This window comes from Eublepharis macularius, chromosome 4, assembly GCF_028583425.1.
Source record: "Eublepharis macularius isolate TG4126 chromosome 4, MPM_Emac_v1.0, whole genome shotgun sequence".
Taxonomy (NCBI): domain Eukaryota; kingdom Metazoa; phylum Chordata; class Lepidosauria; order Squamata; family Eublepharidae; genus Eublepharis; species Eublepharis macularius.
The window spans coordinates 186,224,868-186,250,393 of NC_072793.1; the positions used below are offsets into that span (position 1 = coordinate 186,224,868).

At 46.4% G+C, this 25,526-nt stretch overlaps 1 pseudogene; it reads left to right on the forward strand.

Moving 5' to 3' along the window:
- Positions 1-4,345: 4,345 nt before the first annotated feature.
- Positions 4,346-23,701, forward strand: LOC129328038 (zinc finger protein 420-like; annotated as a pseudogene).
- The last annotated feature ends 1,825 nt before the right edge of the window (positions 23,702-25,526 follow it).

Consider the following 25,526-nt stretch of genomic DNA (forward strand, 5'->3'; position numbering starts at 1 on the left):
ATTGGAAGATAGTTTATTATAAAATGGGAGATATTTGTCCTGCCCTACAAATTTTGCTGGGTTTTCACTGGTTGTTGAGTTTTCAATTACAATAAACATAAAAACACATAGCTGAAATGGACTCCAAGGATCATCTAGTCCAATCGCCAGCACAGTGCAGAAAATTCACAACTCTTCCCCTTCATACACCCCAAGTTATCTCTGCTGCATGCACCGAAGATGACAAAACATCAGGCACTCTAGCCAAACTGGCCTGGGGAAAATTGCTTCCTGACCCTAAAGTGGTGATCAGCATTACCCTGGGCTTGTAAGAAAGGGACACAAGAACTAAGCCCTGATGTTGCTCCCCTTGCTCTTGTGATCTGCCTAGGTTCAGAGAATCAGCATTATTGTCAGATGGCCAACTAACCTCCCTTTAAAAACCTCCAAAGGAGAGCCCACCACACTATACTTCTGTTGATTCAACCCGAAATCGCATTTATCTTTTTAGCTACCTCATCACACTGCTGACTCATGGTCTAATAAGGATTCTAGATCCTTTTCGCCCATATTACTGCCAAGAGAAGTCTCCCCGGGGGCGTGATGTTGGCACTAAGGAAGGAGGACGCCTGAGGAGTGAGCTCTGTTCCTCTCCAACTTAAAACATTAATAAATAACACGATACGAATCCAGATCTTAAAAATAATATGGGCAAACGAGTTGCCAACAAGAAAAAGCAGCTTTCTAAAACATCTAGAAAACCGCAGGACTTCTTCCCGACATCTCAGCTACCAACAACGCTGGGGAAAAAAGATAACATAGCCTACAAGATGGCAAAAGAGGAAAGCCTGTAAGAGAAATAGCATCTCTTTCTCCTAATCTCTCACTTACTGCTTTATTAACAAATATGGAACAAAACATTTTAAACATAATGACAAATCTTTTCCAACCATTAGTTGACCAACTTGCTGAACTTAAAACAGCCTTGAATAAAACAATAACACTGTGCACTCGACCTTGGTATAACCTTACAAAACGAAGATCACAAGCTCCAAAAAGAAAACTCTTGCTAACTAAGAAAACTAACTAACTAAAGGGGGTCCCTCCAATATGCAAACTGTAAAGCTCAAGACAACTCGGAGGTAGTAATATTACTGCAATATGAAATATGAATTATGTTAAATTTAATAAAGTGCTAAGTGCAACCGTGTTGTGTCACAATCAATTAAAGCAATCTCATAAATATTTCATATACCACATCTCATGAACAACATTCAAAAATGGTTAAGATACACAGAGCTAGCAGCAATATAGCCGTCTATGTAATTCATACAATGTCTACTCAGACAGTAGTTCATACAGCGTCTATACAGGCAGTAGTACAACCGGTGAAGAGTCCATAGTACATATGAAGAGGCAATGACGATGGAAGGCAACCTGGAACTCTTATTTCGAGGACCACCAGGAGTCAGTTGAATAGAGAACAACCTTGAGCTGAATCTCACACCAAGAACAGCCCTATGGGTCTAAGCCAGCAATTTCCAATCCCCGTTTCGTGCTGGAACTTCCTCATGGGCACAGTGTGTAACTATCGCCGTATACATCAATAAACTATCGCTTATTGATGTATACCCAAAGAGTGGAAATGGGCTGGGCTTTTAAAAGTTTATACCAGATATTTAACTCGAATGTGGAATTGGAATGTATAGAGTTTATACTAGATTCGTAATAAAAAATAAACGTCATAATTTAGGTTGTGAAGATTTGAAAGAATCAGAAGAAAGAAGATTACCCCAGACCAGAAGAGGAAGAGGAACAAAAACAGAACAGTCATGAGGACTTGAACAAAGAATTTTGGGCATAAATAAATAAGGGATGATTGGTAAACATGGAGGCCCCAAATTTATTTTGTAAATTTATTAAAGAGAACTCCCTATAAAACTATTGATGGTGTATGTTTTTATAAAATAGGATTAAAGGTGTGTAAATTAAAGTTTGGAAAGGGGAATGGAAGGATCATTTTATTATTTTGGGTGGAGTGGAATGGTTAAAAAAATAGCAAAATGGCTATAATTATATATGTTAATGTGAAATTGAAAAATTAATTTATAGTCTAGACTGGAGTTTTATGTGTTGGGAAATACGGATAGGAGGGAAAATACTATGTTTTTTCTAATGTCATATGGGGAAATGTTGAAATGGTTTATTTACTGACAGTAGAGGGACTGGATTGCCAAACTTATAGTTACAAAGAGAGATAAAAGTATTGTTTATATACATGGAAAATTGAAAGCCCTTGATGACTCTCTGTGAATGGAGAAGAAAAATGAATTAATGATTAGTCTAAGTAAGAATATGGAGTTGGGATGTTAAGGAGATAAGATATGCATATATATATATATATATATATATATATATATATATATATATATTAAAGAAAAAAAGTTTTTCCTCTATGCCTTCATCCAAATCGTTTATAAAAATGTTGAACAGAACAGATCCCAGGTCTGCTACTATTAACTAGCAGTCTCTTCGGGTGTGATCGGTCAACCAGCTACAGACCCACCTAACAGTAATAGGATCCAAATCACATTTTACCAACTTGTCAACAAGGATATAATGTGGAACCTTATCAAAAGCCTTACTGAAATTGCGATAAAATTCGTCTACCGCATTTCTCAAAAAAAGAGGTAAGGTTAGACTGACATGACCTGTTCTTGAGAAACCCATGTTGGCTCTTAGTAATCACAGCCAACCTTTCTGAATGGTCAAGGAGTGGCTGTTTGATTTGTTCCAAAACTTTTCCAGGTATAAATTCAAGCTGATGGGCCAAGAGTTACCTGGATCCTTCTTTTTCCCCTTCTTGAAGATGGGGACAACATTTGCCCATCTCCAATCTTCTGGCATCTTGCCTGTTCTCCAGGAATTCTCAAAAATAATGGACAGAGCTGTGGAAATTACATCCGCAAGTTCTTTTAGTACCCTTGCATGCAACTCATCAGACCCAAGGACTTAGTTCCATTTAAAGAAACTAGGGTCGAATCCACATTCACCCATTACCCGCATGTTTATCGGATATTTTCCGTTTGCCTCCAATCCGCGATTTTTTCCTCTTCGTTCACATTCCTGCTTCCAATCCGTCTTTCTCATGCGTCCCTCCGGTCACACGGCCGCTCGAAAACCGCTTTTTTGGGCGGGACCTTTTTTCCCGCCCATTTTTTTAAATGTTTTTTTAGTGCACTTTTCCGTTATTTCGATCTTGCCTTATGAAGAAACATCATTGAAGATAATGATGCCTCTCTTTCCCCCCACTGACAGCACTGATGGCTCTCTCCTGTTGCTTTTTGGGGAATTTGGAAGCATGTGGGAAGCTTTCGTGGGCATTTCCTACGCAGGACAATTCAGTGCCATAATTTTACTGAAGTTTCACTTCCTTGGAGTGTCATTATTTCAATATTTCATAATTTCGATATTACAGTAATATAAAATAAAAAAAATAAAAAACAGTTAAAAAGGAAGTTTTGTGAGTCCGTTCTGAGGATGGATTCACCCCAAAATGATTTTTCAAACTACCAGATTTGATTCAGAAACAGCATAATCAATAAATCCAATGCTATGAAGTCAAAAACAGTCTTTTGCAGACTACGGAGCACTTGCAAGTTGAATCAGCCAATAGGAACTCTCGGAACGGCCGGAGAGACAGGAAGGGGGGTGGTTTTTAAAAAAACCACGTAAATTGCGCATTGGCCCGTTCACGGCCACCGTGAAACTCCCGTTGAAAACCTGTGACCACATATTTGGGAGAAATGCGAATGAAATGCGTCTGTTTAATGAGGTAATGTGACCGGCACTCGGGATTGCGTGGGGAATGCGGGGAACATGCGACTTAGAATGAGTAATGTGGATTTGACCTAGATGTTTATTACAATTTCACTTTCCTGTCGGGGCAAGGTGCCTACCATGTTCTTGCTCTTTTGCTTTCTTTGAACATAAGCAAAGACACTTTTTTGTTGTTGTTTTTAGCATCTCTTGCTAGCCTAAGCTCCTACTGAGCTTTAGCTCTCCCTACAAGCTCTGGTTATATGTTTATACTAGCAACGAAGGCATTGCAGATCATTTTTTTCTTCTATATGCAACATCATTCATGCTTCTGCACCATGACGGTGCCCCAAGGCGGTGGTGGGTGCTGCATATGGAATAAAAATAGTCTGCAATGTAACAGTGGTTTTCTTTTGTTTCATGCACCCTCTGGCAGGGCCAAGCCAGAAGTGGGTCCTTTTTGCTTTCTGGAGAGCCCACCTAAGGGTTAAAGGGAAGGAGCCTCCAGTCCTAGAGAGGCCACAGTCACTTCCTGTCCCAGTTGTGTATTGAGTGGCCAGTGTGGTGTTGAGTGAAGGAGGAGGAGGCAGAGCTTGAGAACTTTTTGCAAAATCGGTAAGTAATGCAATCATATCCCCTTTGCAAAAGGCCTCCCGGCTGTTGCCAGAATTAACCAGAGGGCTCCATTGATCCAAAGGTCTTTTCTGCTTGCTCTCTGGAAGCTCCTCTTCACTGGAGGTGGAGCTGAGTTCTTCCTGGAATAAGGCAGGCACCTTCGACTGTATTTTCTCTGTATTGTGCTGCTGTCTGCAAACTCTAGCAAAAGGCCTCTCTTTTGCTGTCTGTTTATGTTACTTATATTTTATTTACATTATTTATAGTCTGCGTTTTCTCTGAGACTCAAGGCAGATTACGCAGTGTGAGCCAATATGATCAATGGCTGGAACATTCAATAAACAATATAACAGGATATGGATTGAAGACATTTGAAAACAAGCAAAAATGTGAATATAAAGATAAAACGCTGCAGATACAAAACCTAAGTAATTTAACACGAACATGTAGCAACAAGGCCCATTGTAGGAAACAATACAACCGGCTCTAGAAATCTGGGGCTGGGGAGGGCTGGCAGGCAGGGGAGGGCCGAGGGGTGGGAGCTGGGGAGGGCTGACAGAGCGGGAGCTGGGGATCACACCTCTGGAGGCCGGCTCAAAAGGGGCTGCGGAGGGTGGCTGGCAGCTCGCCCCTCCTTTCCCTTGCCCAGCTCAAGTGGAGCTGGGGACGACTGATGGGGGGAGCTGGGGGTCAGGGCTTTGGAGGTTGGCAGGGCACGCGGCCTCCCCTCCTGGCTCAAGCAGGGCTTCAGAGGGCAGCAGGTGCCTTGCCCTTCCCACCCATCCCTGTTTCAAGCGGGGCTGCTGAGCGCGGAGCAGGCAAGCTTGCCTGTCCTGCCTCTTGCCCGGCTCAAGTACTCACTTGGGAAAGAAGTATTTCCTCTTCTGTATCTATTGCAGGAGGCGAGGAGAGCACAAGCGGGGAGGAGGGCACCAGGCAGGCCAAGGCGCTCCTGCACCAGGCCCCGGAGGCACGGGGAGCATGGCGGGGAGGAAGGCAGCCGGCAGGCCAGCCATCACCTCTTATCCCCGCCAGGGGTGCACTATCGCCCCTGCGCTCTAGGAAATGGGGTGAGTCATCGGAAACCCACTTACTGAATTATGTAGTAAGATTCATTGACACAAAAGTTGCATATCAACACCAATAGACAGAATCCAGTAGAATAGTCTACAGTCCCAGTCCCCTTTTGAGAGCATCTCTGAGCCACTTCTTACAATACAGGCGTATTAGCTAAGTAGTAAGCCCTCCTTAATAACTCATTTTTGCAAAGTTTGCAGGCAGCTCTGAGAGTGGGAGCTTTCCTGACCTCTTCAGGTACACCATTCCGTAGGGATGTACGGGCATCTGTTGATTTTGCCCATTTTCAAGCTGGCACCTGCAGAAGGCCAGGCTCAGATGAGTGAAGCTCCCATAGACAAGGAGGCAGTTCCATAATTTTGTCACAGATCCAGAGGAGTTAGCCGTGTTAGTCTGTAGTAGCAAAATCAAAAAGAGTCCAGTAGCACCTTTAAGACTAACCAATTTTATTATAGCATAAGCTTTCGAGAATCAAGTTCTCTTCGTCAGATGCCTGATCAAAACTGGCATCTGATGAAGATAACTTGATTCTTGAAAGCTTATGCTATAATAAAATTGGTTAGTCTTAAAGGTGCTACTGGACTCTTTTTGATAATTTTGTCACGACACTGATGTTGCTATACTGCCATTACGTTCCTTTTCTCACTCTTTTTTCCCTTGTAGTTCTGTAATAGCTAAGTAGGATTTTTGGAGGGTTCCCCTGTTTGCACATTCATGCTTTCTTCGTGCTGTGTTGAAGCTTCATATATATATAGATAGACAGATCACAAATCAATCTTCTCTTTGCAGGAGGTCATAGATCCAGCACTTGCCTTTACTGAAGAATCCAGCAGAGGAGGAAGGCGATTCACAGGACCAGGTGGAAGCTGATTGGAGAGGAAAGGAGGATGAGGGGAGAGACAAAATCAGTTGGTCAAGAAGCACAAAAAGGCCCCAATCCCACTGAGGCTGGGAGCAGAAGAGAACTGTGGGAAGGAACCATGCAGAAGAGCCTGGGAGAGGATTTTCCCCCTTCAGATGAGCAGCACCAGCAATTCAGGCATTTCCGCTACCAGGAGGCCGAAGGGCCCCGAGAGGCTTGCAGCCGACTGCACCATCTGTGCCACCAGTGGCTGAAGCCGGCAAGGCACAGCAAGGAGGAGATCCTGGACCTGGTGGTCTTGGAGCAATTCCTGGCTATCCTGCCCTTGGAGATGGAGGGCTGGGTCAGGGAATGCGGGCCGGAGACCAGTTCCCAGGCGGTGGCCCTGGCAGAAGGGTTCCTCCTGAGCCAGGCAGATGCCAAGATTCAGGAGCAGCAGGTGAGAGGGACACACCTGGGTGGTACATGGGGCACAAGATATCATTAAAGATACCCCCAAAATCCATATGGATTGCCCCAACTCTTTTATAACCCCTCACATACACCTTTTCCCTGCTTCTTTTCTCAACAGTGTCCCCATTCTGGGATCCCCACTTCTCTTTCAGGTGCAGGAAAATATCTTGCAGGAGCATTACCGTGGAGCGGATTTTCCTGGTAAGATCAAAAGGGTGATTGTACCCACTAGGTGTCTTCCTCAACTGTAAGTGGGCTGCATTTTTACTCCCCATCCCATCCCCAGGTCCAGTGTGGCAAGAATACGCCATTCCAGCTTTCCACTTTGGAAATATCCATTTGGGGAGGGGGAAAAAAGAGAACCAATTTATAATCTTCGCTAAATAATTGAAATAATAATAGTTTAGTGCAAAGGTAACATGATTAACTAGTGGGTAAGTACTTTATAAAAATGCCAGTAGGTTTGTGGTTGAGGATAAAGAAAAATGATAGGGATTTATAGTTTAATCTTGATCCTGTTGCGAGAAGCTCCTAAACGTATGGGAGAAAATAAGACGAAAATATTTCTGGCCCACCTCACCTCTGGTGTCAGCAGGAAGGGCACTGAGGACAAAGTTGCCTCCTAACTCAAAAAATGACAATTAATGTAAAATGACACTCCTTGAGGAGACCTTATGGCACAGTAACATAGTACAGGCTGAGGCTACTTGTTCAGGAGCACTCTAAGATTTCATGGTGTCCATGGCAACGAAGGGCCTGTCTCAAGTCGTAACAGGCCCCAGCCTCTGCGCTGGGCTGCAGCTGTTTTGCTCATCACTTCTCAGATAAAATGTCTTTCCTGCGTTCTGACTTGGACCCTGGAAAAGCAGTGACGGGGCCAGATGGTGGCAGGGTGACAGCTTTTCTGGTTCTTTGTCATTATTCTCCAGTCATTTTTAAGGATGTGGACAGGGTCCTTTGACGGTTTCAGCCCAGGAGATCTCACGTCTCCAGTCTCAAATGTTCCATTCTTGAGGAAAGTGATGGAAAGGGTGGTGGCAGGACCACTTCAGGACTTCCGGGACCAGGGTATTTTTAGATCCTTTCCAATCTGCTTTTAGGCTTGGTTATGGGATTGAAACAGCCTTGGTTGCCCTGATGGATGACCTTCGCTGGGACTGAGGGAATGCCTCTATGCGACGTTGGCAGTGGTACTTCACCAATACCGAGGCTGCCTTTTTCCGTATGTGCTGATCTTACCACATGCCAAAATATTCTGGGGTATGGCCGCTGTGATTCTGTTGGTGGGTTTAAGACTGCCTATTCCTTGAATTTCAAATGTCTTCCTGGAGAAATAAGCCATAATTTTGTCTATTTTATCATATTTTATCATATCAAGAGTAGCTTTTGCAAACATTTGGAATCACAACATTATCCTAAATCAAGATGCAAGTGCAGTTGTGACCATAAGCCACTAGAGGAAGAATCTACTTCTACTGTGCAAGAAACTGAGATGCTAAATACTTGGAAAGTTTTTTCCGATTCTCTTTGATCCCTCCAGGTGAGGACATGATAGGAACGATATATTCTTTGCAATATCTTAGCGGCAGAGAGAATGCAGCTTCTCTACAGTCAGACGGGGTAAGTGTGGAACTGGAAATCACGACCCTGGCTGCCTCCCTGAACCTCATTCTCTCCTTCCCTTCTCTCTTGTCTGTGCGCTTCACTGGATGGAAAATAAAAAGCTCTGATGGAAGTGTGAAGGCTTCATGCAAGAGTCTAATTATAATCTTTTTGGATTGCACTTTGAGAAGGAATAATTGTTACATTATCTGAGAGGAAACTGAGAATCATAGAGTCATATCATAGAATCAGAGTTGGAAAAGGTCTTACACTCCATCTAGCCCAACCCCCTGTCCAATGCAGGAACAGCCTAAAGGATCCACAACAAGGATCTGTCCAGCCACTCCTTGAAGGGCTGTCAATGGGAGGGAGCCCACCACATCCCTAGGCAGCTGATTCCACTGCTGGATTACGCTTAACATGAAGACGTTTTTTCCTAGTGTCTAGCCAGTACCTTCGCTCTTTTACTATAAACCCACTGTTACGAGTCCTGTCCTCTCTTGACATTTATAAAAATATTGAAAAGCACTCGGCCCTGAACTGAGCCCTGCGGCACTCCACTGGACACCTCCCTCCAATCAGACACGATGCCCTTGACAACTATCCTTTGGGTGTGGTTATCCAGCCAGTTCCCTGTCCATCTAAAAAGCTTTCTTTTTTTCTCTTGTCAGGCTCTGGTGACCTTTGAGGAGGTATCCGTCAATTTCACTGAGGAGGAGTGGGCTCTGCTGGGTCCGGGCCAAAGAAGCCTTCACAGGGAAGTCATGGAGGACAATCGTCAGACTGTGGCCTCTCTGGGTAAGGCTGCCCTTTCCCTTTATTTGCTGGAGGTGAAGGCAGACATGGATCCTTCCAAGGACTCCCTCTGTAGGGGTCTTCCAATGAAGACTCTTAGTATTGTATTAATTTGTAAGCTAAAATATTGGTTTGTAAACTAAAAGGAACAGCTTATGGCCTTCTCCTGGGCATTTCAGAGCAGCTCAGAAGCCAGCGTTTTGAATACCTCTCTTTATATACAGCCTGTACAGTGCAATTTACAATGTGCGAAAAGACATTTCCTTGCTCCAAGGCCTTCACCATCTTCTGTTGGGCATGAGGAGGATAACAGTGTGGGGAGGGGGACAGAGGGATGAACTGGGGTCATTCCGCTGTGTTCATTCTACTTACACCAATGTAGGCTTAGGCATGGTTGACCTACATAGGAATAAGGTGTGGTAGAGCCTTGAAGAACAAACTACGAAAAACCATGAAAAACTAGGTTTAGCAAGTTTTTTCTATCCTAGAGTGCCAGGGTGCCCTTAAAATCAAAGGCGCACAAACCCCTTTTCCACATCTGCAAGAAGTACAGGGTATTATAAAAAGTAGAATCAAAAAGAGTCCAGTAGCACCTTTAAGACTAACCAATTTTATTATAGCATAAGCTTTCGAGAATCAAGTTCTCTTCGTCAGATGCCTGATCAAAACTGGGCAGATACAGAAGAGGAGGGGGAAAGAGAGGGAAGGAGGGGAGCATAAATCACAAGTACAGACTAACACGGCTAACTGCTCTGGATCTATAAAAAGTAGAGGAGCCATTACTGGCCCTTCGTCTGGGGCACATTAAATGGGGCACTGGAATGCTGGATTCTTCTTGCCTTTTGGAGGGACTGAAACGCTGTATCCTAGTGGTGGGGGAAGGGCAGGGCGGCTGGGCCTCGCATTGCCCCCTCTTCCACGCCTCAATCTGGGCAGGGGAGGACAGGGTGGCCGGGCTTGGTATTGCCACCTTCCCTTCGCAGATCTGAGCGAGGAGAAGGCAGGGGGCTTGCATTGCCCCTTCCCCTGTGCCCTGAGCTGGAGGGAGGAGGCCACAGCTGCTAGTCCAAGCATTGCTGCCTCCCCGTACCAGTCTGGGTGGGAGGAAGGCAGAGCTGCTTGGCCTGGTATTGCCCCATCTCAAGTGCCGTGATATGGCCCAGGGGAGAGCAGGGCTACCGGGCCTGGTGTTGCCCCATCACCCAGTCCCTGATTTGGGCTAGGTGAGGGCAGGGTGGTAGAGCAGGACATTGCCCCTCGCCAGAGCCCTGATCTGGGCCGGGATGGGTGGGTCAGATTGGCTGGGCCTGGTATTGCCATCTCCCCTGTGGACCATTCTGGGTGGTAGGAGGACAGGGTGGCAGGGCAGGACAATGCAGAGGGCAGAGCAAACTCCCCACCCTGGGCAGAGGTGGAGTGGGAGGGCCTGGGAGACATCACAGTCTATGCAGCCCTTCCTCTGGATAGGCTGGGAGAAGGGCCACTCAGGGAGGTTGGCTGAGGATTGGGAGGAAACCCAGGGAGGTGGGAAATGGGGAATCCTTTACAAGGAAGTTCCTGGGAGGAGGAAGTCCAGGGAGGCACAGCTGGGGTGTCCTGTCACTTCCTGGGCAGGAGAAGAAACAAGATGCTGCAACCCCCTTCCCTACCCCTCTGAGTCTGGGGAAGCTGGCAGGACGGCAGGTGGCAGGGGGAGAGGGGGGCACTGGTGAGGGAGGAAACCACTCAGGTTTTCAGCACAGGCCAGACAGGCAGCTGTCATTGATGATTCTGTGACTCACTATGTGCTTGGGCAGATAGTGGGAGGGAGGGCAGGAAGGGGTGAGCTGGTACTCGTCTCCCATGGCCCTTTCTTATGTACTCAATTGATACTTGGGGTCAGGAAGGAATTTTCCTCCAGGCCAGATTGGCCAGGGATCTTGGATTTTTTTTTTGCCTTTCTTTGGGCATTGCTCAGTGGTCAGAGTAGGTTTTGAGGTGAGTAGCTGTGAAGTTCCTGCATTCTCTTGGAGGTTGGAATAGATGACACTTGGAGTCCATTCCAGCTATATGTTTTTATGCTGAAAGCTCAACAACCAGTCAATATGTGGAAGGATTTATCCCCCCTTCAAGTGATTTTTGTTCTGTGTTAATGGACTTTTACCCTTGATTCTGCTTTTCTTTTAAGGTCTCACCAGCCTTTCCCCTTTTTTCCAGAGGTTGGTGGTCCCCAGAAAAAGCCTAAGGAAGAAACACAACAGCACCCATTGGAAAGAGAACAGCAGAAAAGAGGCAATGGAACAAGATGGGGAAAGGGGAATGAATCGCCTCCTTCTCAGGGTGCTGAATCCCAGGACATCCAGCCATACCATACAGGAATCACTTGCCCCATGTGTGGAAAAAAATGCATTCATCAATCAGTGTTTGGTATGCACTGGAGAGAACACACAGGGGAGAAACCATATAAATGTGTGGACTGTGGAAAAAGCTTTGCCCAGTATACAAACCTTATTGCCCATAGGCGTATCCACACAGGAGAGAAACCATATAAATGCATGGAGTGTGGAAAGAGCTTTGCTCGGAGTGCTCGTCTTACAGTTCATAGACGAATCCATACAGGGGAGAAACCCTATAAATGTGTGGACTGTGGAAAGACCTTTGCTCAGAATGCAAACCTTACTGTCCATCGACGCATACATACAGGGGAGAAGCCATACAAGTGTCTGGACTGTGAAAAGAGCTTTGCTCGGAGTACAGATTTCACTGTCCATCGACGTAGTCATACTGGGGAGAAACCATATAAATGTGCAGACTGCGGAAAGAGCTTTGTTCGGAACACACAACTTTCTGTCCATCGACATATTCATACAGGAGAAAAACCATATCAGTGTGGGGACTGTGAAAAAAGCTTTGCTTGGAGTGCAAAGCTCATTGTCCATCAACGTATCCATACAGGGGAGAAACCCTATAAATGTTTGGACTGTGGAAGGAGCTTTGCTCAAAACACGCAACTTACTGTCCATCGTCGTATCCATACAGGTGAGAAACCCTATAAATGTGTCGACTGTGGAAAGAGCTTTGCTCAGGGAGCCGGTCTTACTGTCCATAGACGTATGCATACAGAGGAGAAACTGTATAAATGTGTGGACTGTGGAAAGAGGTTTGCGGAGAATGCACGGCTTACTGTCCATCGACGTATCCATACAGGGGAGAAACCATATAAATGTATGGACTGTGGAAAGAACTTTGCTCAGAGTTCAGGTCTTATTGTCCATCGACGGATCCACACAGGAGTGAATCCATATAAGTAGTAAGAGTGTGGAAGAAACTTACATCTGAAGAATTATCTTGTTTCCTATCAAAGTATTCACACAGGAGAGAAAACATAGTCATTTGAGGTTGTATGAAGGGCAACCATCTTTTATAGGGGGAAGTGAAGGAAACGTTATATTTCTTTTAAGTTGAAAGTTTTAAAAATCATTTTGTAAACTGTTTTGAAATATGTGAAAAAGCTGCGTATAAATGCTATAATAAATAAATTATTAGATAATAAATAAATACTGCCACTTTAGGAACAGCCTCAGCCACAGCCCCTCTATTTCTAGGCATCATGAGGTCCATGCAGGGCAGCAACCCTGTCAAAGGTGTCAAAAGAAAGACAATTTGTAGAAATGTTACCACATCTAGCGGTTTTGTGTAATATAGATCTGATTTTGCAGACCTTCTCAATTGTTTTGTTCAGTTCCCAGCTAAAATAATTGGAATATAGTTTATTATAAAATGGGAGTGATTTGTCCTACCCTGTAAACACCTGTTGTGGAGGGGTGTCCCAGCCGTTAGACCTTAGCAGTAATGTTATTTAGAACCATGGGCTGTGCCCCACTTGCTCCATTCACCATATTCAACAGTAGTTTGAGTACTGAATGAGCAGTTCGTCCTCCTGCCGAAAGAGCGGGAGCTATACCAGATGAAGCAACAGCAAGAGCAATCATCTTTTTTCCTAAACTGCATCCCAATTTTTATTTTTAACAAACATACTTCTCTGCCAAAGAGCCCACAAATGGCTTACATGATTCTCCTCTCCTCCATTTTATCCTTTCAAGAAGCCTATGCAATTTGTGAGGTTGAAAAAGTGTGCCTAGGGACAGAAAAGTGGAATTGTAACAGGTGATGAAGAGAGGGCAGAACTGCTCAATTCCTACTTTTCCTCAGTCTTCTCCTGTGAGGGAAATGGTACTCAACATGGCACTAATAGAACACGTGATGGAGAAAGACAGCTATAGCCTCAGATCAGCATAGATGAACCCCCCTCATGTGCACACAGTTCATCACCACTGGTGGGAAGGGGGGGTGCAATGGGAGCTGGGGGGTTCTGAGAGAGGCAGGAGAGTGCAGTGGGCACAGCCCCCTTGCTATTGTCCTGTTTAGAGGGTTTGTCCAAAGTGCCGGACTCCTCCTGGGGCTGGGGCTGCCTGAGAAGGTCTCTTCCTCTTGAGTTGGCTCCAGCAGAGCTCAGACAGAGTCAGAAATTGGCCCAGGTGACTGTGAAAAGGTCAGGGAAGTCCCCAATCTCTTCACTTTGGAGAAAACTGCAAATCCTGATTATTCAGGAGGGATTTTTTACTCAGGACCAGGGACTGTGCTGTAAGAAATGGCTGAAAGTTGCTTTGATAAAGGGATAAAGGGCAGTAGACCATACTTCTGTGCACTGTTGGTTACACTCATAATAGACATCCACCTCTCATCAGGCAACGTGTGGTTTTGCAACATTTGCTCTTCAATTTGCTCTGAAGGATTCCTTCTTTTCTAAGCGATGTTTCCCTTTGGTGCCAGGTGGTAAGGCAAAGCTGAAGTTCAAAAGGGAGAAAAAAAAGGGAAGCTGAGTTTCCCCTTTTATTAAAGCGATCCTGAAGCACCGGAGAAGCTCCAAAAACCTGACCCTTTTGCCCTGGAAAGTCTTGCTGGTCTGGAAGGCGTTTCTGGTCTCGAACCTCCTTCAGAAATCCGGACTCTGAAAGGGGGAAACAAAATCCTTTTCCCCTCACTGCATATTTCTTCTTCTACTCCATCCCATTGAAACGGGCACAATGTGGCCAGACCCCTTGCTGTGGGAAATTGTATTTGCTTAATTTAACCTGCCCTTTCCTCGCATGCTCCGCTCGCCTTTTTCCTCCTGGTCCCCTGGACTGGGGAAGTGCTCCCTAAGGGTTAAAGAGAGAGAGAATCACAGTCCTAGAGAGGCAAATGGGGGCGGGGAGCCGTAGGAAAGCCATTTCCTGTCCTCCCCCCTTGCAGGAGCCCCTTCTTTGTCTCTCAGCTTGCATGGCTGGGAGGGAATCTGGTGAGCCGAAAGGGGCTTTGGAGGGGGAGAAGGGGGGAATGTGGGGTGGGATCTGCAGAGAAAAGAAGGGGGTGAAACGGGTGTGAGAGAGCCCCCCCTCTCCAATTCCTACCCTGCCTTCTCCTGCCCCTCAGCCCCTTTATACAGAGACCCTAAAGTTCACCCTGCAGTTGGCTTGGGTGGGGAGATCTGAACTCGGCACCCTTGGAGGTTGGAGGGGGCCCCAGAGGCTTCATATTGCACAGAGGCATGTTGATAAAGGTGGGGGGGTAGGAAACAGGTGGTGGAGCAGATAAAGGAGTGAGGAGCTGAGGGAGATTTTGGGGGGCAAAGGATGGGGCAGATGCGTGAGGGGAGCTGCAGGAAGGGTCGAGGGAGCGGGAAACGGGGGCGGGTGTTGAATGGCAATCGGGGACTGTGGCTCTTGAGCTATGGAAAGACTTCGCAAAAAAGGACCTAAAGAGGAGGGGAGCCACTCCAGTACCTTGTTATGGGAAGCCAGGATTTTAAATGTGCATAAATAAATAATAATCTTGGCACCGAGTTCTCCGAATTCTCAGCTTTGATCTGATTTTTAAAAAGTAAGCCTCTTAAGAACATAAGAGAAGCCCTGTTGGATCAGGCCAATGGCCCATCCAGTCCAACACTCTGTGTCACACAGTGGCCAAAAACCCAGGTGTCCTCAGGAGGTCTGCCAGTGGGGAAGGGACACTAGAAGCCCTCCCACAGATTGCTCCCCCCAAACACCAAGAATACGGAGCATCACTGCCCTAGACAGAGAGTCCCATCTATACCTTGTGGCTAAGAGCCACTGATGGACCTCTGCTCCACATGTTTATCCAGTCCCCTCTTGAAGCTGTCTATGACTGAAGCTGCCATCACCTCAAGGGCAGACCGTGCCTCCTCTCAGATTTCTCTTACTGCATCAGAGGGAGCCCCTTGGCCCCCTGGTGGTGAGCCCTGAGCTCCCTGCAAAGGCTTGAGTGCAGAATCCGAACGCTGCACCTTTGGCAGTTGGACGGATGAAGAGCTCTCAGGTTCCACCGAGGCACATTGAGGAAGATGCAATGGCTACAGAAGGAGGGAAGAGATGGGGGCTTGGCTGCTTCTTATTTCAGCGGTAGGGAGGGAAGACAGGAGGGTTCCCAAAGGAAAAGCTGAAAGAGAGAGAAATTTGTATGCATCAAAAAGAGTTTCCCAACATTTTTCTTTCTCTCCCTCCCAGGCAGAAGGAAAAAGATGCCCTTGATGGCTTTTCTGCCGTCTCCCCCGTGTGGTGAGAAGAAAAGACCAGCCATGCAGGCAGCCCAGGTACGGGGGCTTGGAGGGGGTGGAAGGTTTCCTTCTCGGCTGCAAGGCTCAGGGGATGGGGCTCCCGGCCTTTGGTTCAAGCCCTGCCAGAAAACGGTCCCTTGCCTAGGATGAGAGAATCCCAAGCAGGCCAATAAGAAAAAAATACTTTCACCAGGAGGAACTCCGAAGGACCCTTCGGGGAGAGCCAGATTTTCAGTCAGGCAGACTGTTTCTTGGCCTCGGGGCTGCTGTTCTTGTGAGAGGCCCTCCCAGAAGCCCCGTCTGCAGCACTTCTCAGTTAGAAGATGGCAGTTGAGGAGGCGCTTCAAAATGGGCTCCGTTTGTGGTCAAATGGGCAATAAACTGTAATAAGGAAATTTCAATGGAAGCTTGGGAAAAGGTATGGAAAAATGTAGTTATGATTTCAGCATGTACCACTGTGCGTGAAAATGTATATAAAATGTTTTATAGATGGTATTTAACATCGAAGAAGTTGACCAATGGTAATAGCCAGATGTCTGATAAATGTTGGAAATGTAAACAGCATCAAGGTTCATTCTATCATATGTGGTGGACTTGTGATAAGGCTAAGCAGTTCTGGGGGAATATAGTTAAAGTTATGTCAGATATTTTACAAAGGAATATAAATAAAACCCCGGAATTGCTGTTATTATGTATGAACCTAGAGGATTTTGATAAAATGGACAGAGTTATGGTGTTTTATATGATCACGGTGGCCAGAATGTGTTATGCACAGATGTGGAAGACTCAGGAGATACCATCTATGGAAGATTGGATTCTGAAAGTTTTGAATATGGCAGAAATGGACAAATTAACAAGGAAATTGAAAGAACAAGAAGAATTGGACAATACATTAAGCTGGGAAAAAATTAAGAAATATGTGGAGAAAAAGTGGGACATGAAGGGGAAACTGGTCTTTGGAGAATTGGGGGAGATAGAAACTTACTTAAGCTTAAAAAGGGGTATATTTTACTGTATTTTATTGGATTAGTATAGTATATTTACAGGGGAATATAAGTATGAGTAATAAGGTTATAGGGAGTATATGTGAAATATAGATAATATAGTTAATTGGTATGTAAGGAATAGTATGTTACATATATATATGTAGTTTTTTTAGTTAGTATATGTACCTATTATTACTTATATAATTTTTATATTTTTAACTAAGATAAGCAATATAGTTAGTGTAGATAGTTAAGATAAGTAAAGAGATTTGATTAGTATGTATAATATAGATATACATTATAGATTTTAAGAATTTATATGATATACTTTTTAGATTAAGTTGGGTATGAAAAACTGTGGGGAGTCACCAGAAAAGGGGGGGGAAGGATGGGGAAAATGCAATGGGGTGGATAATGATAACGATTTTTATGTTTATGTTTGTAAACCCATCCAATAAAAAATGCTTTAAAAAAACCAACAAAATTGGCTCCATTTGTGCCCAGGGAAAAAAAGATTTGGGGCTGGACTGAGGCGTTCAGGGACCAAGAAACAATGGCCGCTCTCCCCTCAGAAATGGAAAGGCCGTCAGATCCAAATCTGCCCTGGGAACTCAGAAGTGCCCCCTCATAAGGAGTTCCTATTTTGTGATTGTTTTACCAGGCCCTCAGATTGCCTCTCAACCTATTTACAAACCATTTTCAAAACACAGAACAGCAGTTGTGACGTGGTTGGGGGGGGAGGGTAGAAAGTGTAAATCTCTACAAATGTGTCCCTTTCTGCATTGCTGGGCCACGTAAAAGATATTTCAATTCCCTTGTTCTGAGGCTGCTCTTAAAATCTGAAGTCCTACAATAGAAAGGCCTAGGTTCAACAATACACAGAATGACCACTGAAACCAATCTGTTTCATGAGGTGCCATCAGGGCATTCTGGGAACTGAGGGTCTCCCATCAAGGAAAGAAAATGGGGAAGGTGTTTCTTTATGTGCGCAATGAAATCTGTCGGTGCTAAACTGAAGGAGACAAGATTCCACGTCCTTTCAATGTATCTTGTGCAGAACTCAGAATAGCTTTAAGATCCCAGCAGATAAACCCTGGAGGGGCTCCCGGGAGGTGGGTGCCCTAACGCACATGCGCTGCTTGGATTGTGGGATGAAATGCTCTTTGGGATGAACAACATCGTTACCTAAAAAAAACCCAGTTCTTAGCAGACAGGCAAGTGATAATAAATGTAGGTTCTGTGGGAAATTTGTGATGCGATATTGCGGCATGAAGTTTCAGCCCTGCCCTGCCAAAGTCCTGGTTATGAATGGGGCCCTGGGAAAGGAAATCTACTTTTCCCCTCAGAGACAAGCAATATAAAGAACTTCTTCTTCTTCCAGGGTCAGGTGTCCTTCGAAGAGGTGGCCGTGTATTTCTCCAAGGGGGAGTGGAGCCTGCTGAGCCCAGCCCAGAGATCCCTGTACAAGGAAGTCATGCTGGAGAATTTTGGGAACGTGGCCTCTCTGGGTAAGGAAGGGTCCATTTCTTCTTGACTTCCTCCTCAACAGAGTGAGGAGAAAGCATGAGTAAGCTCTGTGGTCCTGTGTTCAGGTCTGGCAAGGGTTTGGAGGCTCTATCTTGCCTGGGCCATGTGAGAAGAGGTCGGACCAAGGGGTGCTTTGTTTGGAGAGGGTGGGAGAGTCTAAGCAGGTGCTTCCCTCCTGTCTGGGCTGTCTTTCGTCTGTGTTGGGAAGGGGTCAGAGCTACTCCTAAGTGAGGGTGGGAGGAACGAGGGATGTAGGGAGAAGATCTGGGGAAGGAAAGAACACAGGTCTGTGCCATCAAGTCACAACCCACTTATGGCAACCTTGCAAGGGTCTTTCAAGGCAAGCAAGAAGCAGAGTTGGTTTGCCTTTTCCAGGGAAAGCCAGTAGAGTGGGAGAGATGAAGGCATACACTGCCTGTGCCAGAGAAGATCCAAATACTGTCCATTAATCATAGTTGGAGTGTTTGGGGGGGGGGTGCTTGGAGAGCTGAGAAAAGGTGCCTTGATTAAGGAGTGGTGGTCTTTCGATGGAAATAAGGCTCCGGCCTCTTGGAATGGCATTTTATTGCATCTGGGCTGATCGTCCCTCTAGCCTTCTGTCTTTGGATGGCCCTGGGACCCAGGGGAGCTCTGCTTGCTGGTTCCCAAAGTATGTGTAGCTGGCGGGGGGTCTCGGGGTAAGAACACCCCTAGATTCTCATCTGTTCTTTAGTTCCTAGCTGGGCAAGCAGAGGATATATGACTGCCAATGCCAGATGGAGGAGCTCTGGTCCAGCTGCCTTATTTGTGGAAGGCCAGAATCAGGGTGACTTTCATGAACACACTAAAGAGCCATAACTGTGGTTTTTGTTTTCTCCTGGAAAAGGTCCTGTGAATGGCACACCTGGCCTCATCTCTTGGCTGGAGGAAGACAAACAGCTGATTGTCCCTGAGTGTGGTGAACTGGAAGGACTGACAGGTAGTTCTGGAACGGGATTCACCGATATCTGCGAGCTCTGCATTCCCTTCCGCGGGCTGATGGATTTCCCCGGGGGAATTTTACCAGTTCCAAATATTCTGGCTTCAAATTCTGCCCCAGACATTAGCTTTCTCATTCTGCGGAAATGATCTTGCAAGCCGCATTTCAACCCACATGGGAGGGAGAAAGCTTCTCAGCCTTCCTTGCTAGTGTTCCCAGGTCCCCTGCTATTGTGTTCCCTCCCCTTGGGACTGACACCATCACAGACTGTAAACAAGATTGGTCTGAAATCGGGACCCCTTCGCGGCTACAGGGAATAAGCCCCGTCACTTGCGAACTGAATCAGGAAAGGGATCACGGCTCTCCATTCCCATTTTCTCTCGATCAGGCTTTTTGGTTCACAAAGGTAAATTGGAGAGAATGCAAAAGGAAAAGAAGTGCGATACGAAAATAAAAGGGACACAAAAGGTGCAACAAAGAGAGCAAGGATAAAAGAGATTGGGAATAAGCCGCAAACCCTCTTTGCCATCCAGCCTAAAGGATGATAAAAAATTGACTCCTGGTCTTCCAGGCTTTCGGAAAATGATCCCTTAGCTTGCTGTCATCGTTTGGGTCTTCTGCCTTGCAAATTCAGGAAGAGGGGCTCAGGATGGAGCCAGGTGTAAAGAAAAACAGGAATGACACAATGGCTTCAGGCCAAGCCAGCTTCTTCCTCATTCGCAGGGATTTTATGATGTCCTCCTGGCAGGACAGGCTTTTGTTCCTGCAAAAGAGAAGGGATACTCACTACCCTGTGGTATTCCTAAATTTGATTGTCTAGATCCAGTGTGAGCTGCTATCCCTTTGTTCTCCTCCGACCAGAGCACTGTGCGTTCCTCTGGCACTGAAGTGTTCTCAGCCTGGGAAGGGACTCGTTCCCCTCTGACTTTCCCTCTGATAAAACTTACCTCTGTTATGTTAAGGAGAAAGGCAGAAATTTTTCCCTGTCAGATTATCTTCTCTATCTGGCTGGCCACCTCTCTTCAGACCTTCTCTTGTGTTTATTAAAGCATGCATGTCTGTCCCTCTTTTATAGGGACAGGTGACCTCCATCCCACAAGCACCCCCCATCCACTCCCCCCTGTAAATTCACCCAGGCAGGAGAGGAGAAACCTTAAACAACCCTTTTCATTTTGAGGCAAGAGGTCTCCATGGTGCATTCCCTTCCTTTTGTTCCAGTAGGCTACAAATGGCTGCCCTGCCAATTTGGTCAGCTCGGAATTTAGAAGGAATTGAGTAAGTGAGGGGGGGGAGGGGATGGCTACAGGCTAAATGAGTTTAACTTCTGAGCCTTCAGAGATTGCAAATGCAACCTTTGCAAAGGAAAACAGAAAACTCTAACACAGATATGTGGGAAAGTGTCCTAAGATCACAGCAGGTTTCTCTTTCTTTTGGCAGGAGGCATATGGGAGTCAGCGAATGAAACATCTGAGCATGGAGTGATGGAGAATGGAGACACCTATTCAGATCTGAAAGAGGGAGATGAACATTGGAATGCACTGAGGATGGAGATGGGAAAACGCCCTCCTGTAGGAATGCATAATTCTGGTCTTTTACGAAGTGATGGCTTGCATGAAGAGAGGAGAAATGAGTGCCGAGCAAGTGGGGGGGAATCTCCTGAAAAATCAGATAAAAATGTGAATCAGAAGATCCATAAAAGGAAGAAAACAGACAAACCATATAATTGTCTGGAGTGTGGGAAAAGGTTCAGTGGAAGGGGAAACTTTACTTCCCATCAAAAAATTCACACAGGGGAGAAGCCGTATAAATGTGTGAAGTGTGGGAAAAGGTTCAATCAGAGTGCAAACCTTTTTTCCCATCAAAGAATTCACACAGGGGAGAAACCATATAAATGCCTTGACTGTGGAAAAATCTTCAGTAAAAAGGGAAACCTTAATAGCCATCGAAGAATTCATACAGGTGAGAAACCATACAAATGTCTGGAGTGTGGAAAAGACTTCAGTCAGAAGGAGAACCTTAATAAACATCAAAGAATTCACACAGGCGAGAAACCATATAAATGCCTGGAGTGTGGGAAATGCTTCAGTGAGAACAGAAGCCTTACTTGCCATCAAAGAATTCATACAGGGGAGAAGCCATATAAATGCCTGGAGTGTGGAAAGAGCTTCGGTCAGAGGGGACACCTTATTTGCCATAAAAGAATTCACATGGGGGACAAACCTTATAAATGCCTGCCGTGTGGAAAAAGCTTCCATGACAATGGAAGCCTTCATTCTCATCAAAGAATTCATACTGGGGAGAAACCATATAAATGCTTCGAATGTGGAAAATGCTTCACTCATAGTGCAACCCTTTCTTCCCATGAAAGAATTCACACAGGGGAGAAGCCATATAAATGCCTGGAGTGTGGAAAGAGCTTTAGTCAGAGTGCAAGCCTTGCTTCCCATGGAAGAATTCACACAGGGGAGAAGCCGTATAAATGCCTGGAGTGTGGAAAAAACTTCAAAAGCAGCGGATGCCTTAGTTCCCACCTAAAGATCCACACAGGGGAGAAACCGTATAAATGTCTGGAGTGTGGGAAAAGCTTCAGTCGGAATGGAATACTTATTGTCCATCAAAGAATTCACACGGGGGAGAAACTGTGTAAATGCCTAGAGTGTGGAAGAAGCTTCAGTTATAGAGGAAACCTTACTGTCCATCAACGGATTCACACAGGGGAGAAACCATATAAATGCCTTGAGTGTGGAAAATGCTTCAGTCAGTGGACAACCCTTTATCGCCATGAAAAAATTCACACAGGAGAGAAACCATAGAAGTCCTTGCAATATGGAAAGATGTTATATCAAACTAGCAACAAAGCCTGTTGTGGGGAAAAAATACAACAGGCTGTAGAAAGGGCAGCACAGGCATTGCCACCTCGACCATGCCCCAATCTGGTCGAGGGGAGGGCAAGGCGGCAGGGCCTGATATTGCCCCCTTCCCAGCCCCAGCTAATTGCAGCAGGAAAGGGCTGGGAGGTGGGCCCATCTGTCCTGCCGCCCCCTCGCCCCAATTGGGCTGCAGAGGGCTTGGCAGGTGGGTAGGCCCTTCCCTCCACCAGCCAATCCTGGGTCTGATTTGGGCCACTGCAGAGCCTAGGAGCACAACGGGGGGGAAGGGCGCTGGAGCTCTCCTGCACCCCGCAGCTGCCCGATTTGGCCCAAATTTGGGTCCCGCCAGGGGGTGGAAAGAGCCCAGGAGCACTCCTGCAGCCTTAAGCCACCTGATTCTGCCTCGACTGGAGCTGAATCTGGCGGCTGGGGGGCCTGGGGGGGGGGGCTGGGGACAGAAAGGGCCCTGGAGCACTCCTGCACTCCACAGCAGGTTGAATTGGGCCCGCTTTGGGCTGAAATGACCCTACTGTAGCATGCAGGAGCATGCTACGTCATCAGTGAGCACGCCCACAGAGCTGCATTTCTCTACCTCCTTCCTATCAGCCTGGCCTCTGAGAGGACAGATACCAGGTCTACCTTCCCTGTAAATCTACAGCAAGGAGACCTGCTTGAGTCTGGAGACCAGGTCTCTTAACCTTGGAAAGCTATGGCAAGGCCTTCCGATATGCGGAGGCCAGAGCTATCTGCTTTGCAATGCTATGGTTTTGCAAGGTGAGTAGACTGGCCTTTGGAAATGCAGAGGCCTGGTTTTCCTGTCTTGCAAAATTATGGCAGGTAAACCTGGGTTCTGCTAGTCCAGGTGCCAGGTCTATTCACCTTGCAAAACCACCCCCCAATTGCTTTGCTAGTCGGATAACTGATCAATCCTGCCCCCTTGCAACTGCATACACATCCCCCTCTGACCAGACCCCTCTATTGCATTCTCTTTGTGACCCACCCACAGCTCCTGCATGGCTTGATTTACCATTGGAATCTTCTGCATAGACAGAAAGTATATCTTTCTGTCTATCTGCCTTTTTTTTAAAACTGGAATTCTATACAAACCAGAACCATTAGAAGTGATGGATTTCTTTGTCCCCTGAGTTCTGGCTTCTGTTTTCTTTGCTTCTCCCCTCTCTTGCTCTCCTTCTTTGTTGGAATAAAGAGAAAAAAACAAATAAGTGAACAAATCTGTTTTTTTCACCTTGTCACCTTCGCAACGGAAACCCAAACACGATACAGTTTTTTCGATAGCGTCTATATCAACAACGCCATACCCTATGGCGGCTACTTCTGTACATGGAAGACTCATTAGGCTGTATTTTCCCCCAAGATAGACACTGTATGACATTTTCTTCTTAAGGCAAACAGGGGTCCCCACTCTATCCACGAAGCCAGCTGGGTGACATCGGGTGAGTCACAGTTCTCTGGAGCTCTCTCAGCCCCACCCACCTCACAGGGTGATTGTTGTGGGGTAAAAAGAACACTTTGTAAACCACTCTGAGTGGGCATTAAGTTGTCTTGAAGGGCGGTATATAAATCAAATATTATTATTATTATTATTATTATTATTATTATTATTATTATCCCCCCGTTTCTCCTCTAGGAAGTCTCTTTGGTGTCAAGGAGTTGCCGTTAGCTGGACTTCAGCGGGGAATCTCATTGCCTGATCTATGGAAAAGGAAGCTGCCACGCCACTGAGTAGGGGCCTGGAGAAATCCATCTAGCCCTTCCATCAGCCAGGAGCGGAGGCTAGCTTAGGGAACCCCAAATGCTTATTTGATGGGGTGGGGGGAACGCCACGCAAACACGCACCCAGTACTTCCAGCATGCCTGACAACCTGAAAGATTCAGAGGTTTAACCTGGCCCCGAAACTTCTTTGTCCAGAGCGTTTATCATGCTTTAGGGATTAGATATGTGAATGGGAAACATCAGAGTTATGCCAGAAGGCAGCCTCGGCTTCCTCAGCATATTTTGACATCCTTCTGGGAGGGAAGAAAAGTCAACAGGGTGTTTGTGGGTGACACAAGTGGGGAAGGAAACCCCCAGCTGCAGGCTGCCCCAGAGGCAGTGTGGGGGGCATCTTCCCACGGTCAAGAGGAAAGGCCCCCAATGCTGTTTTTGTCGAGGGATTCCGGGTAAGAGCTCTGTGTCTGTGAGAAGATCCCACAGTTCTGCTGACTGAGAAGAGTGAGGTTTCATGTGGTTCTGGATGGGGTGCTCTCCCCCGAAGGACGAGGTCGGAAGCTTAGGGGCCTCTGGACCCTGTGGCCAAGAGCACCTTTGACCAGCTTTGACTGGTTAGCCAGCTGCAAGTGTTGCTGGGCTGAAAAGACATGGCCAAGGCGGTGCATGCCTAGGTACCACTCAGACTAGGCTACTGTACTAGGCAAGATGTGGGGCTGCCCTTGAACAGTGTTCAGAAAGTGCAGAACGTGGCTGCGCGGATACTCCCTGGAGTGGGTTATTTGCATGCCATTCCTTTCTGAGTACCTTGGGAATTGCTATGGGGTCCAACTACCACCTCAATTTTTTTCAAGCCATAGTAACCCTAGATGCCCCCCCCCCATCCCAAAGCGCCAACAAGGCATGGATGGAAGGAGACCCGCCTTCCAAATCTGGGCTGGAAACCCTCTGCCGTCCCATGTGGGCTGCCTTTCCGCAACCCCATTTTCCCAGTTTTTTTAATCCAGGGTGGGGGTGGGGGAAGCTTTTGGGGTTCGCAAAGGGAAGGAAAATTTTTCAGCAATCCCCCCCCCCACACACACACCCATTCCCTGCAAAACGCATCCCTGCCACAGTTCCAGCAAATACCTCATACTGACATAAGTTTTCTAGGTTGGGAATCTCCTCTTCAAATCTGTTAGCAACCTGAAAGAAACTCAGCAGCCCACACGCCCCCCCCATCTGCATTAGAGAGAGAGTGGAAGATGACCCTGGCCTACCTTGCCAGGCTGTTGTACAGATATGGAAGAACACCACAATGCTCAGGCAGTATTTTGAGGCAGATAGCCCTGTGGGTCTGCAGCAGAACAGCCAGATGGGAGTCTGGAAGCACCTGAGAGACCAACAAGATTTTCAAACCACGTTTTCTCGTTTGCATGATCTGAGCCGGGCTGTTAATGGGAGGACATTTTGGAGGTCTTTCATTCCCCATAAGTCGGAAGCAGCTTTGAAGGCCCATTCCTCACACACCAGGGTTCAAGAGTCACAGTTCTGTGGGCGGTTCCACTCCCCTGTTCTCAGAAAGGGACTAAAAAGCGGTGATTTTTTTCCCTGGCCTGCAGGGTCCCAGTGCAAAAGTCAAATAAGGCTTGCCATCCTCCAGGTGGGACCTGGAGAAGT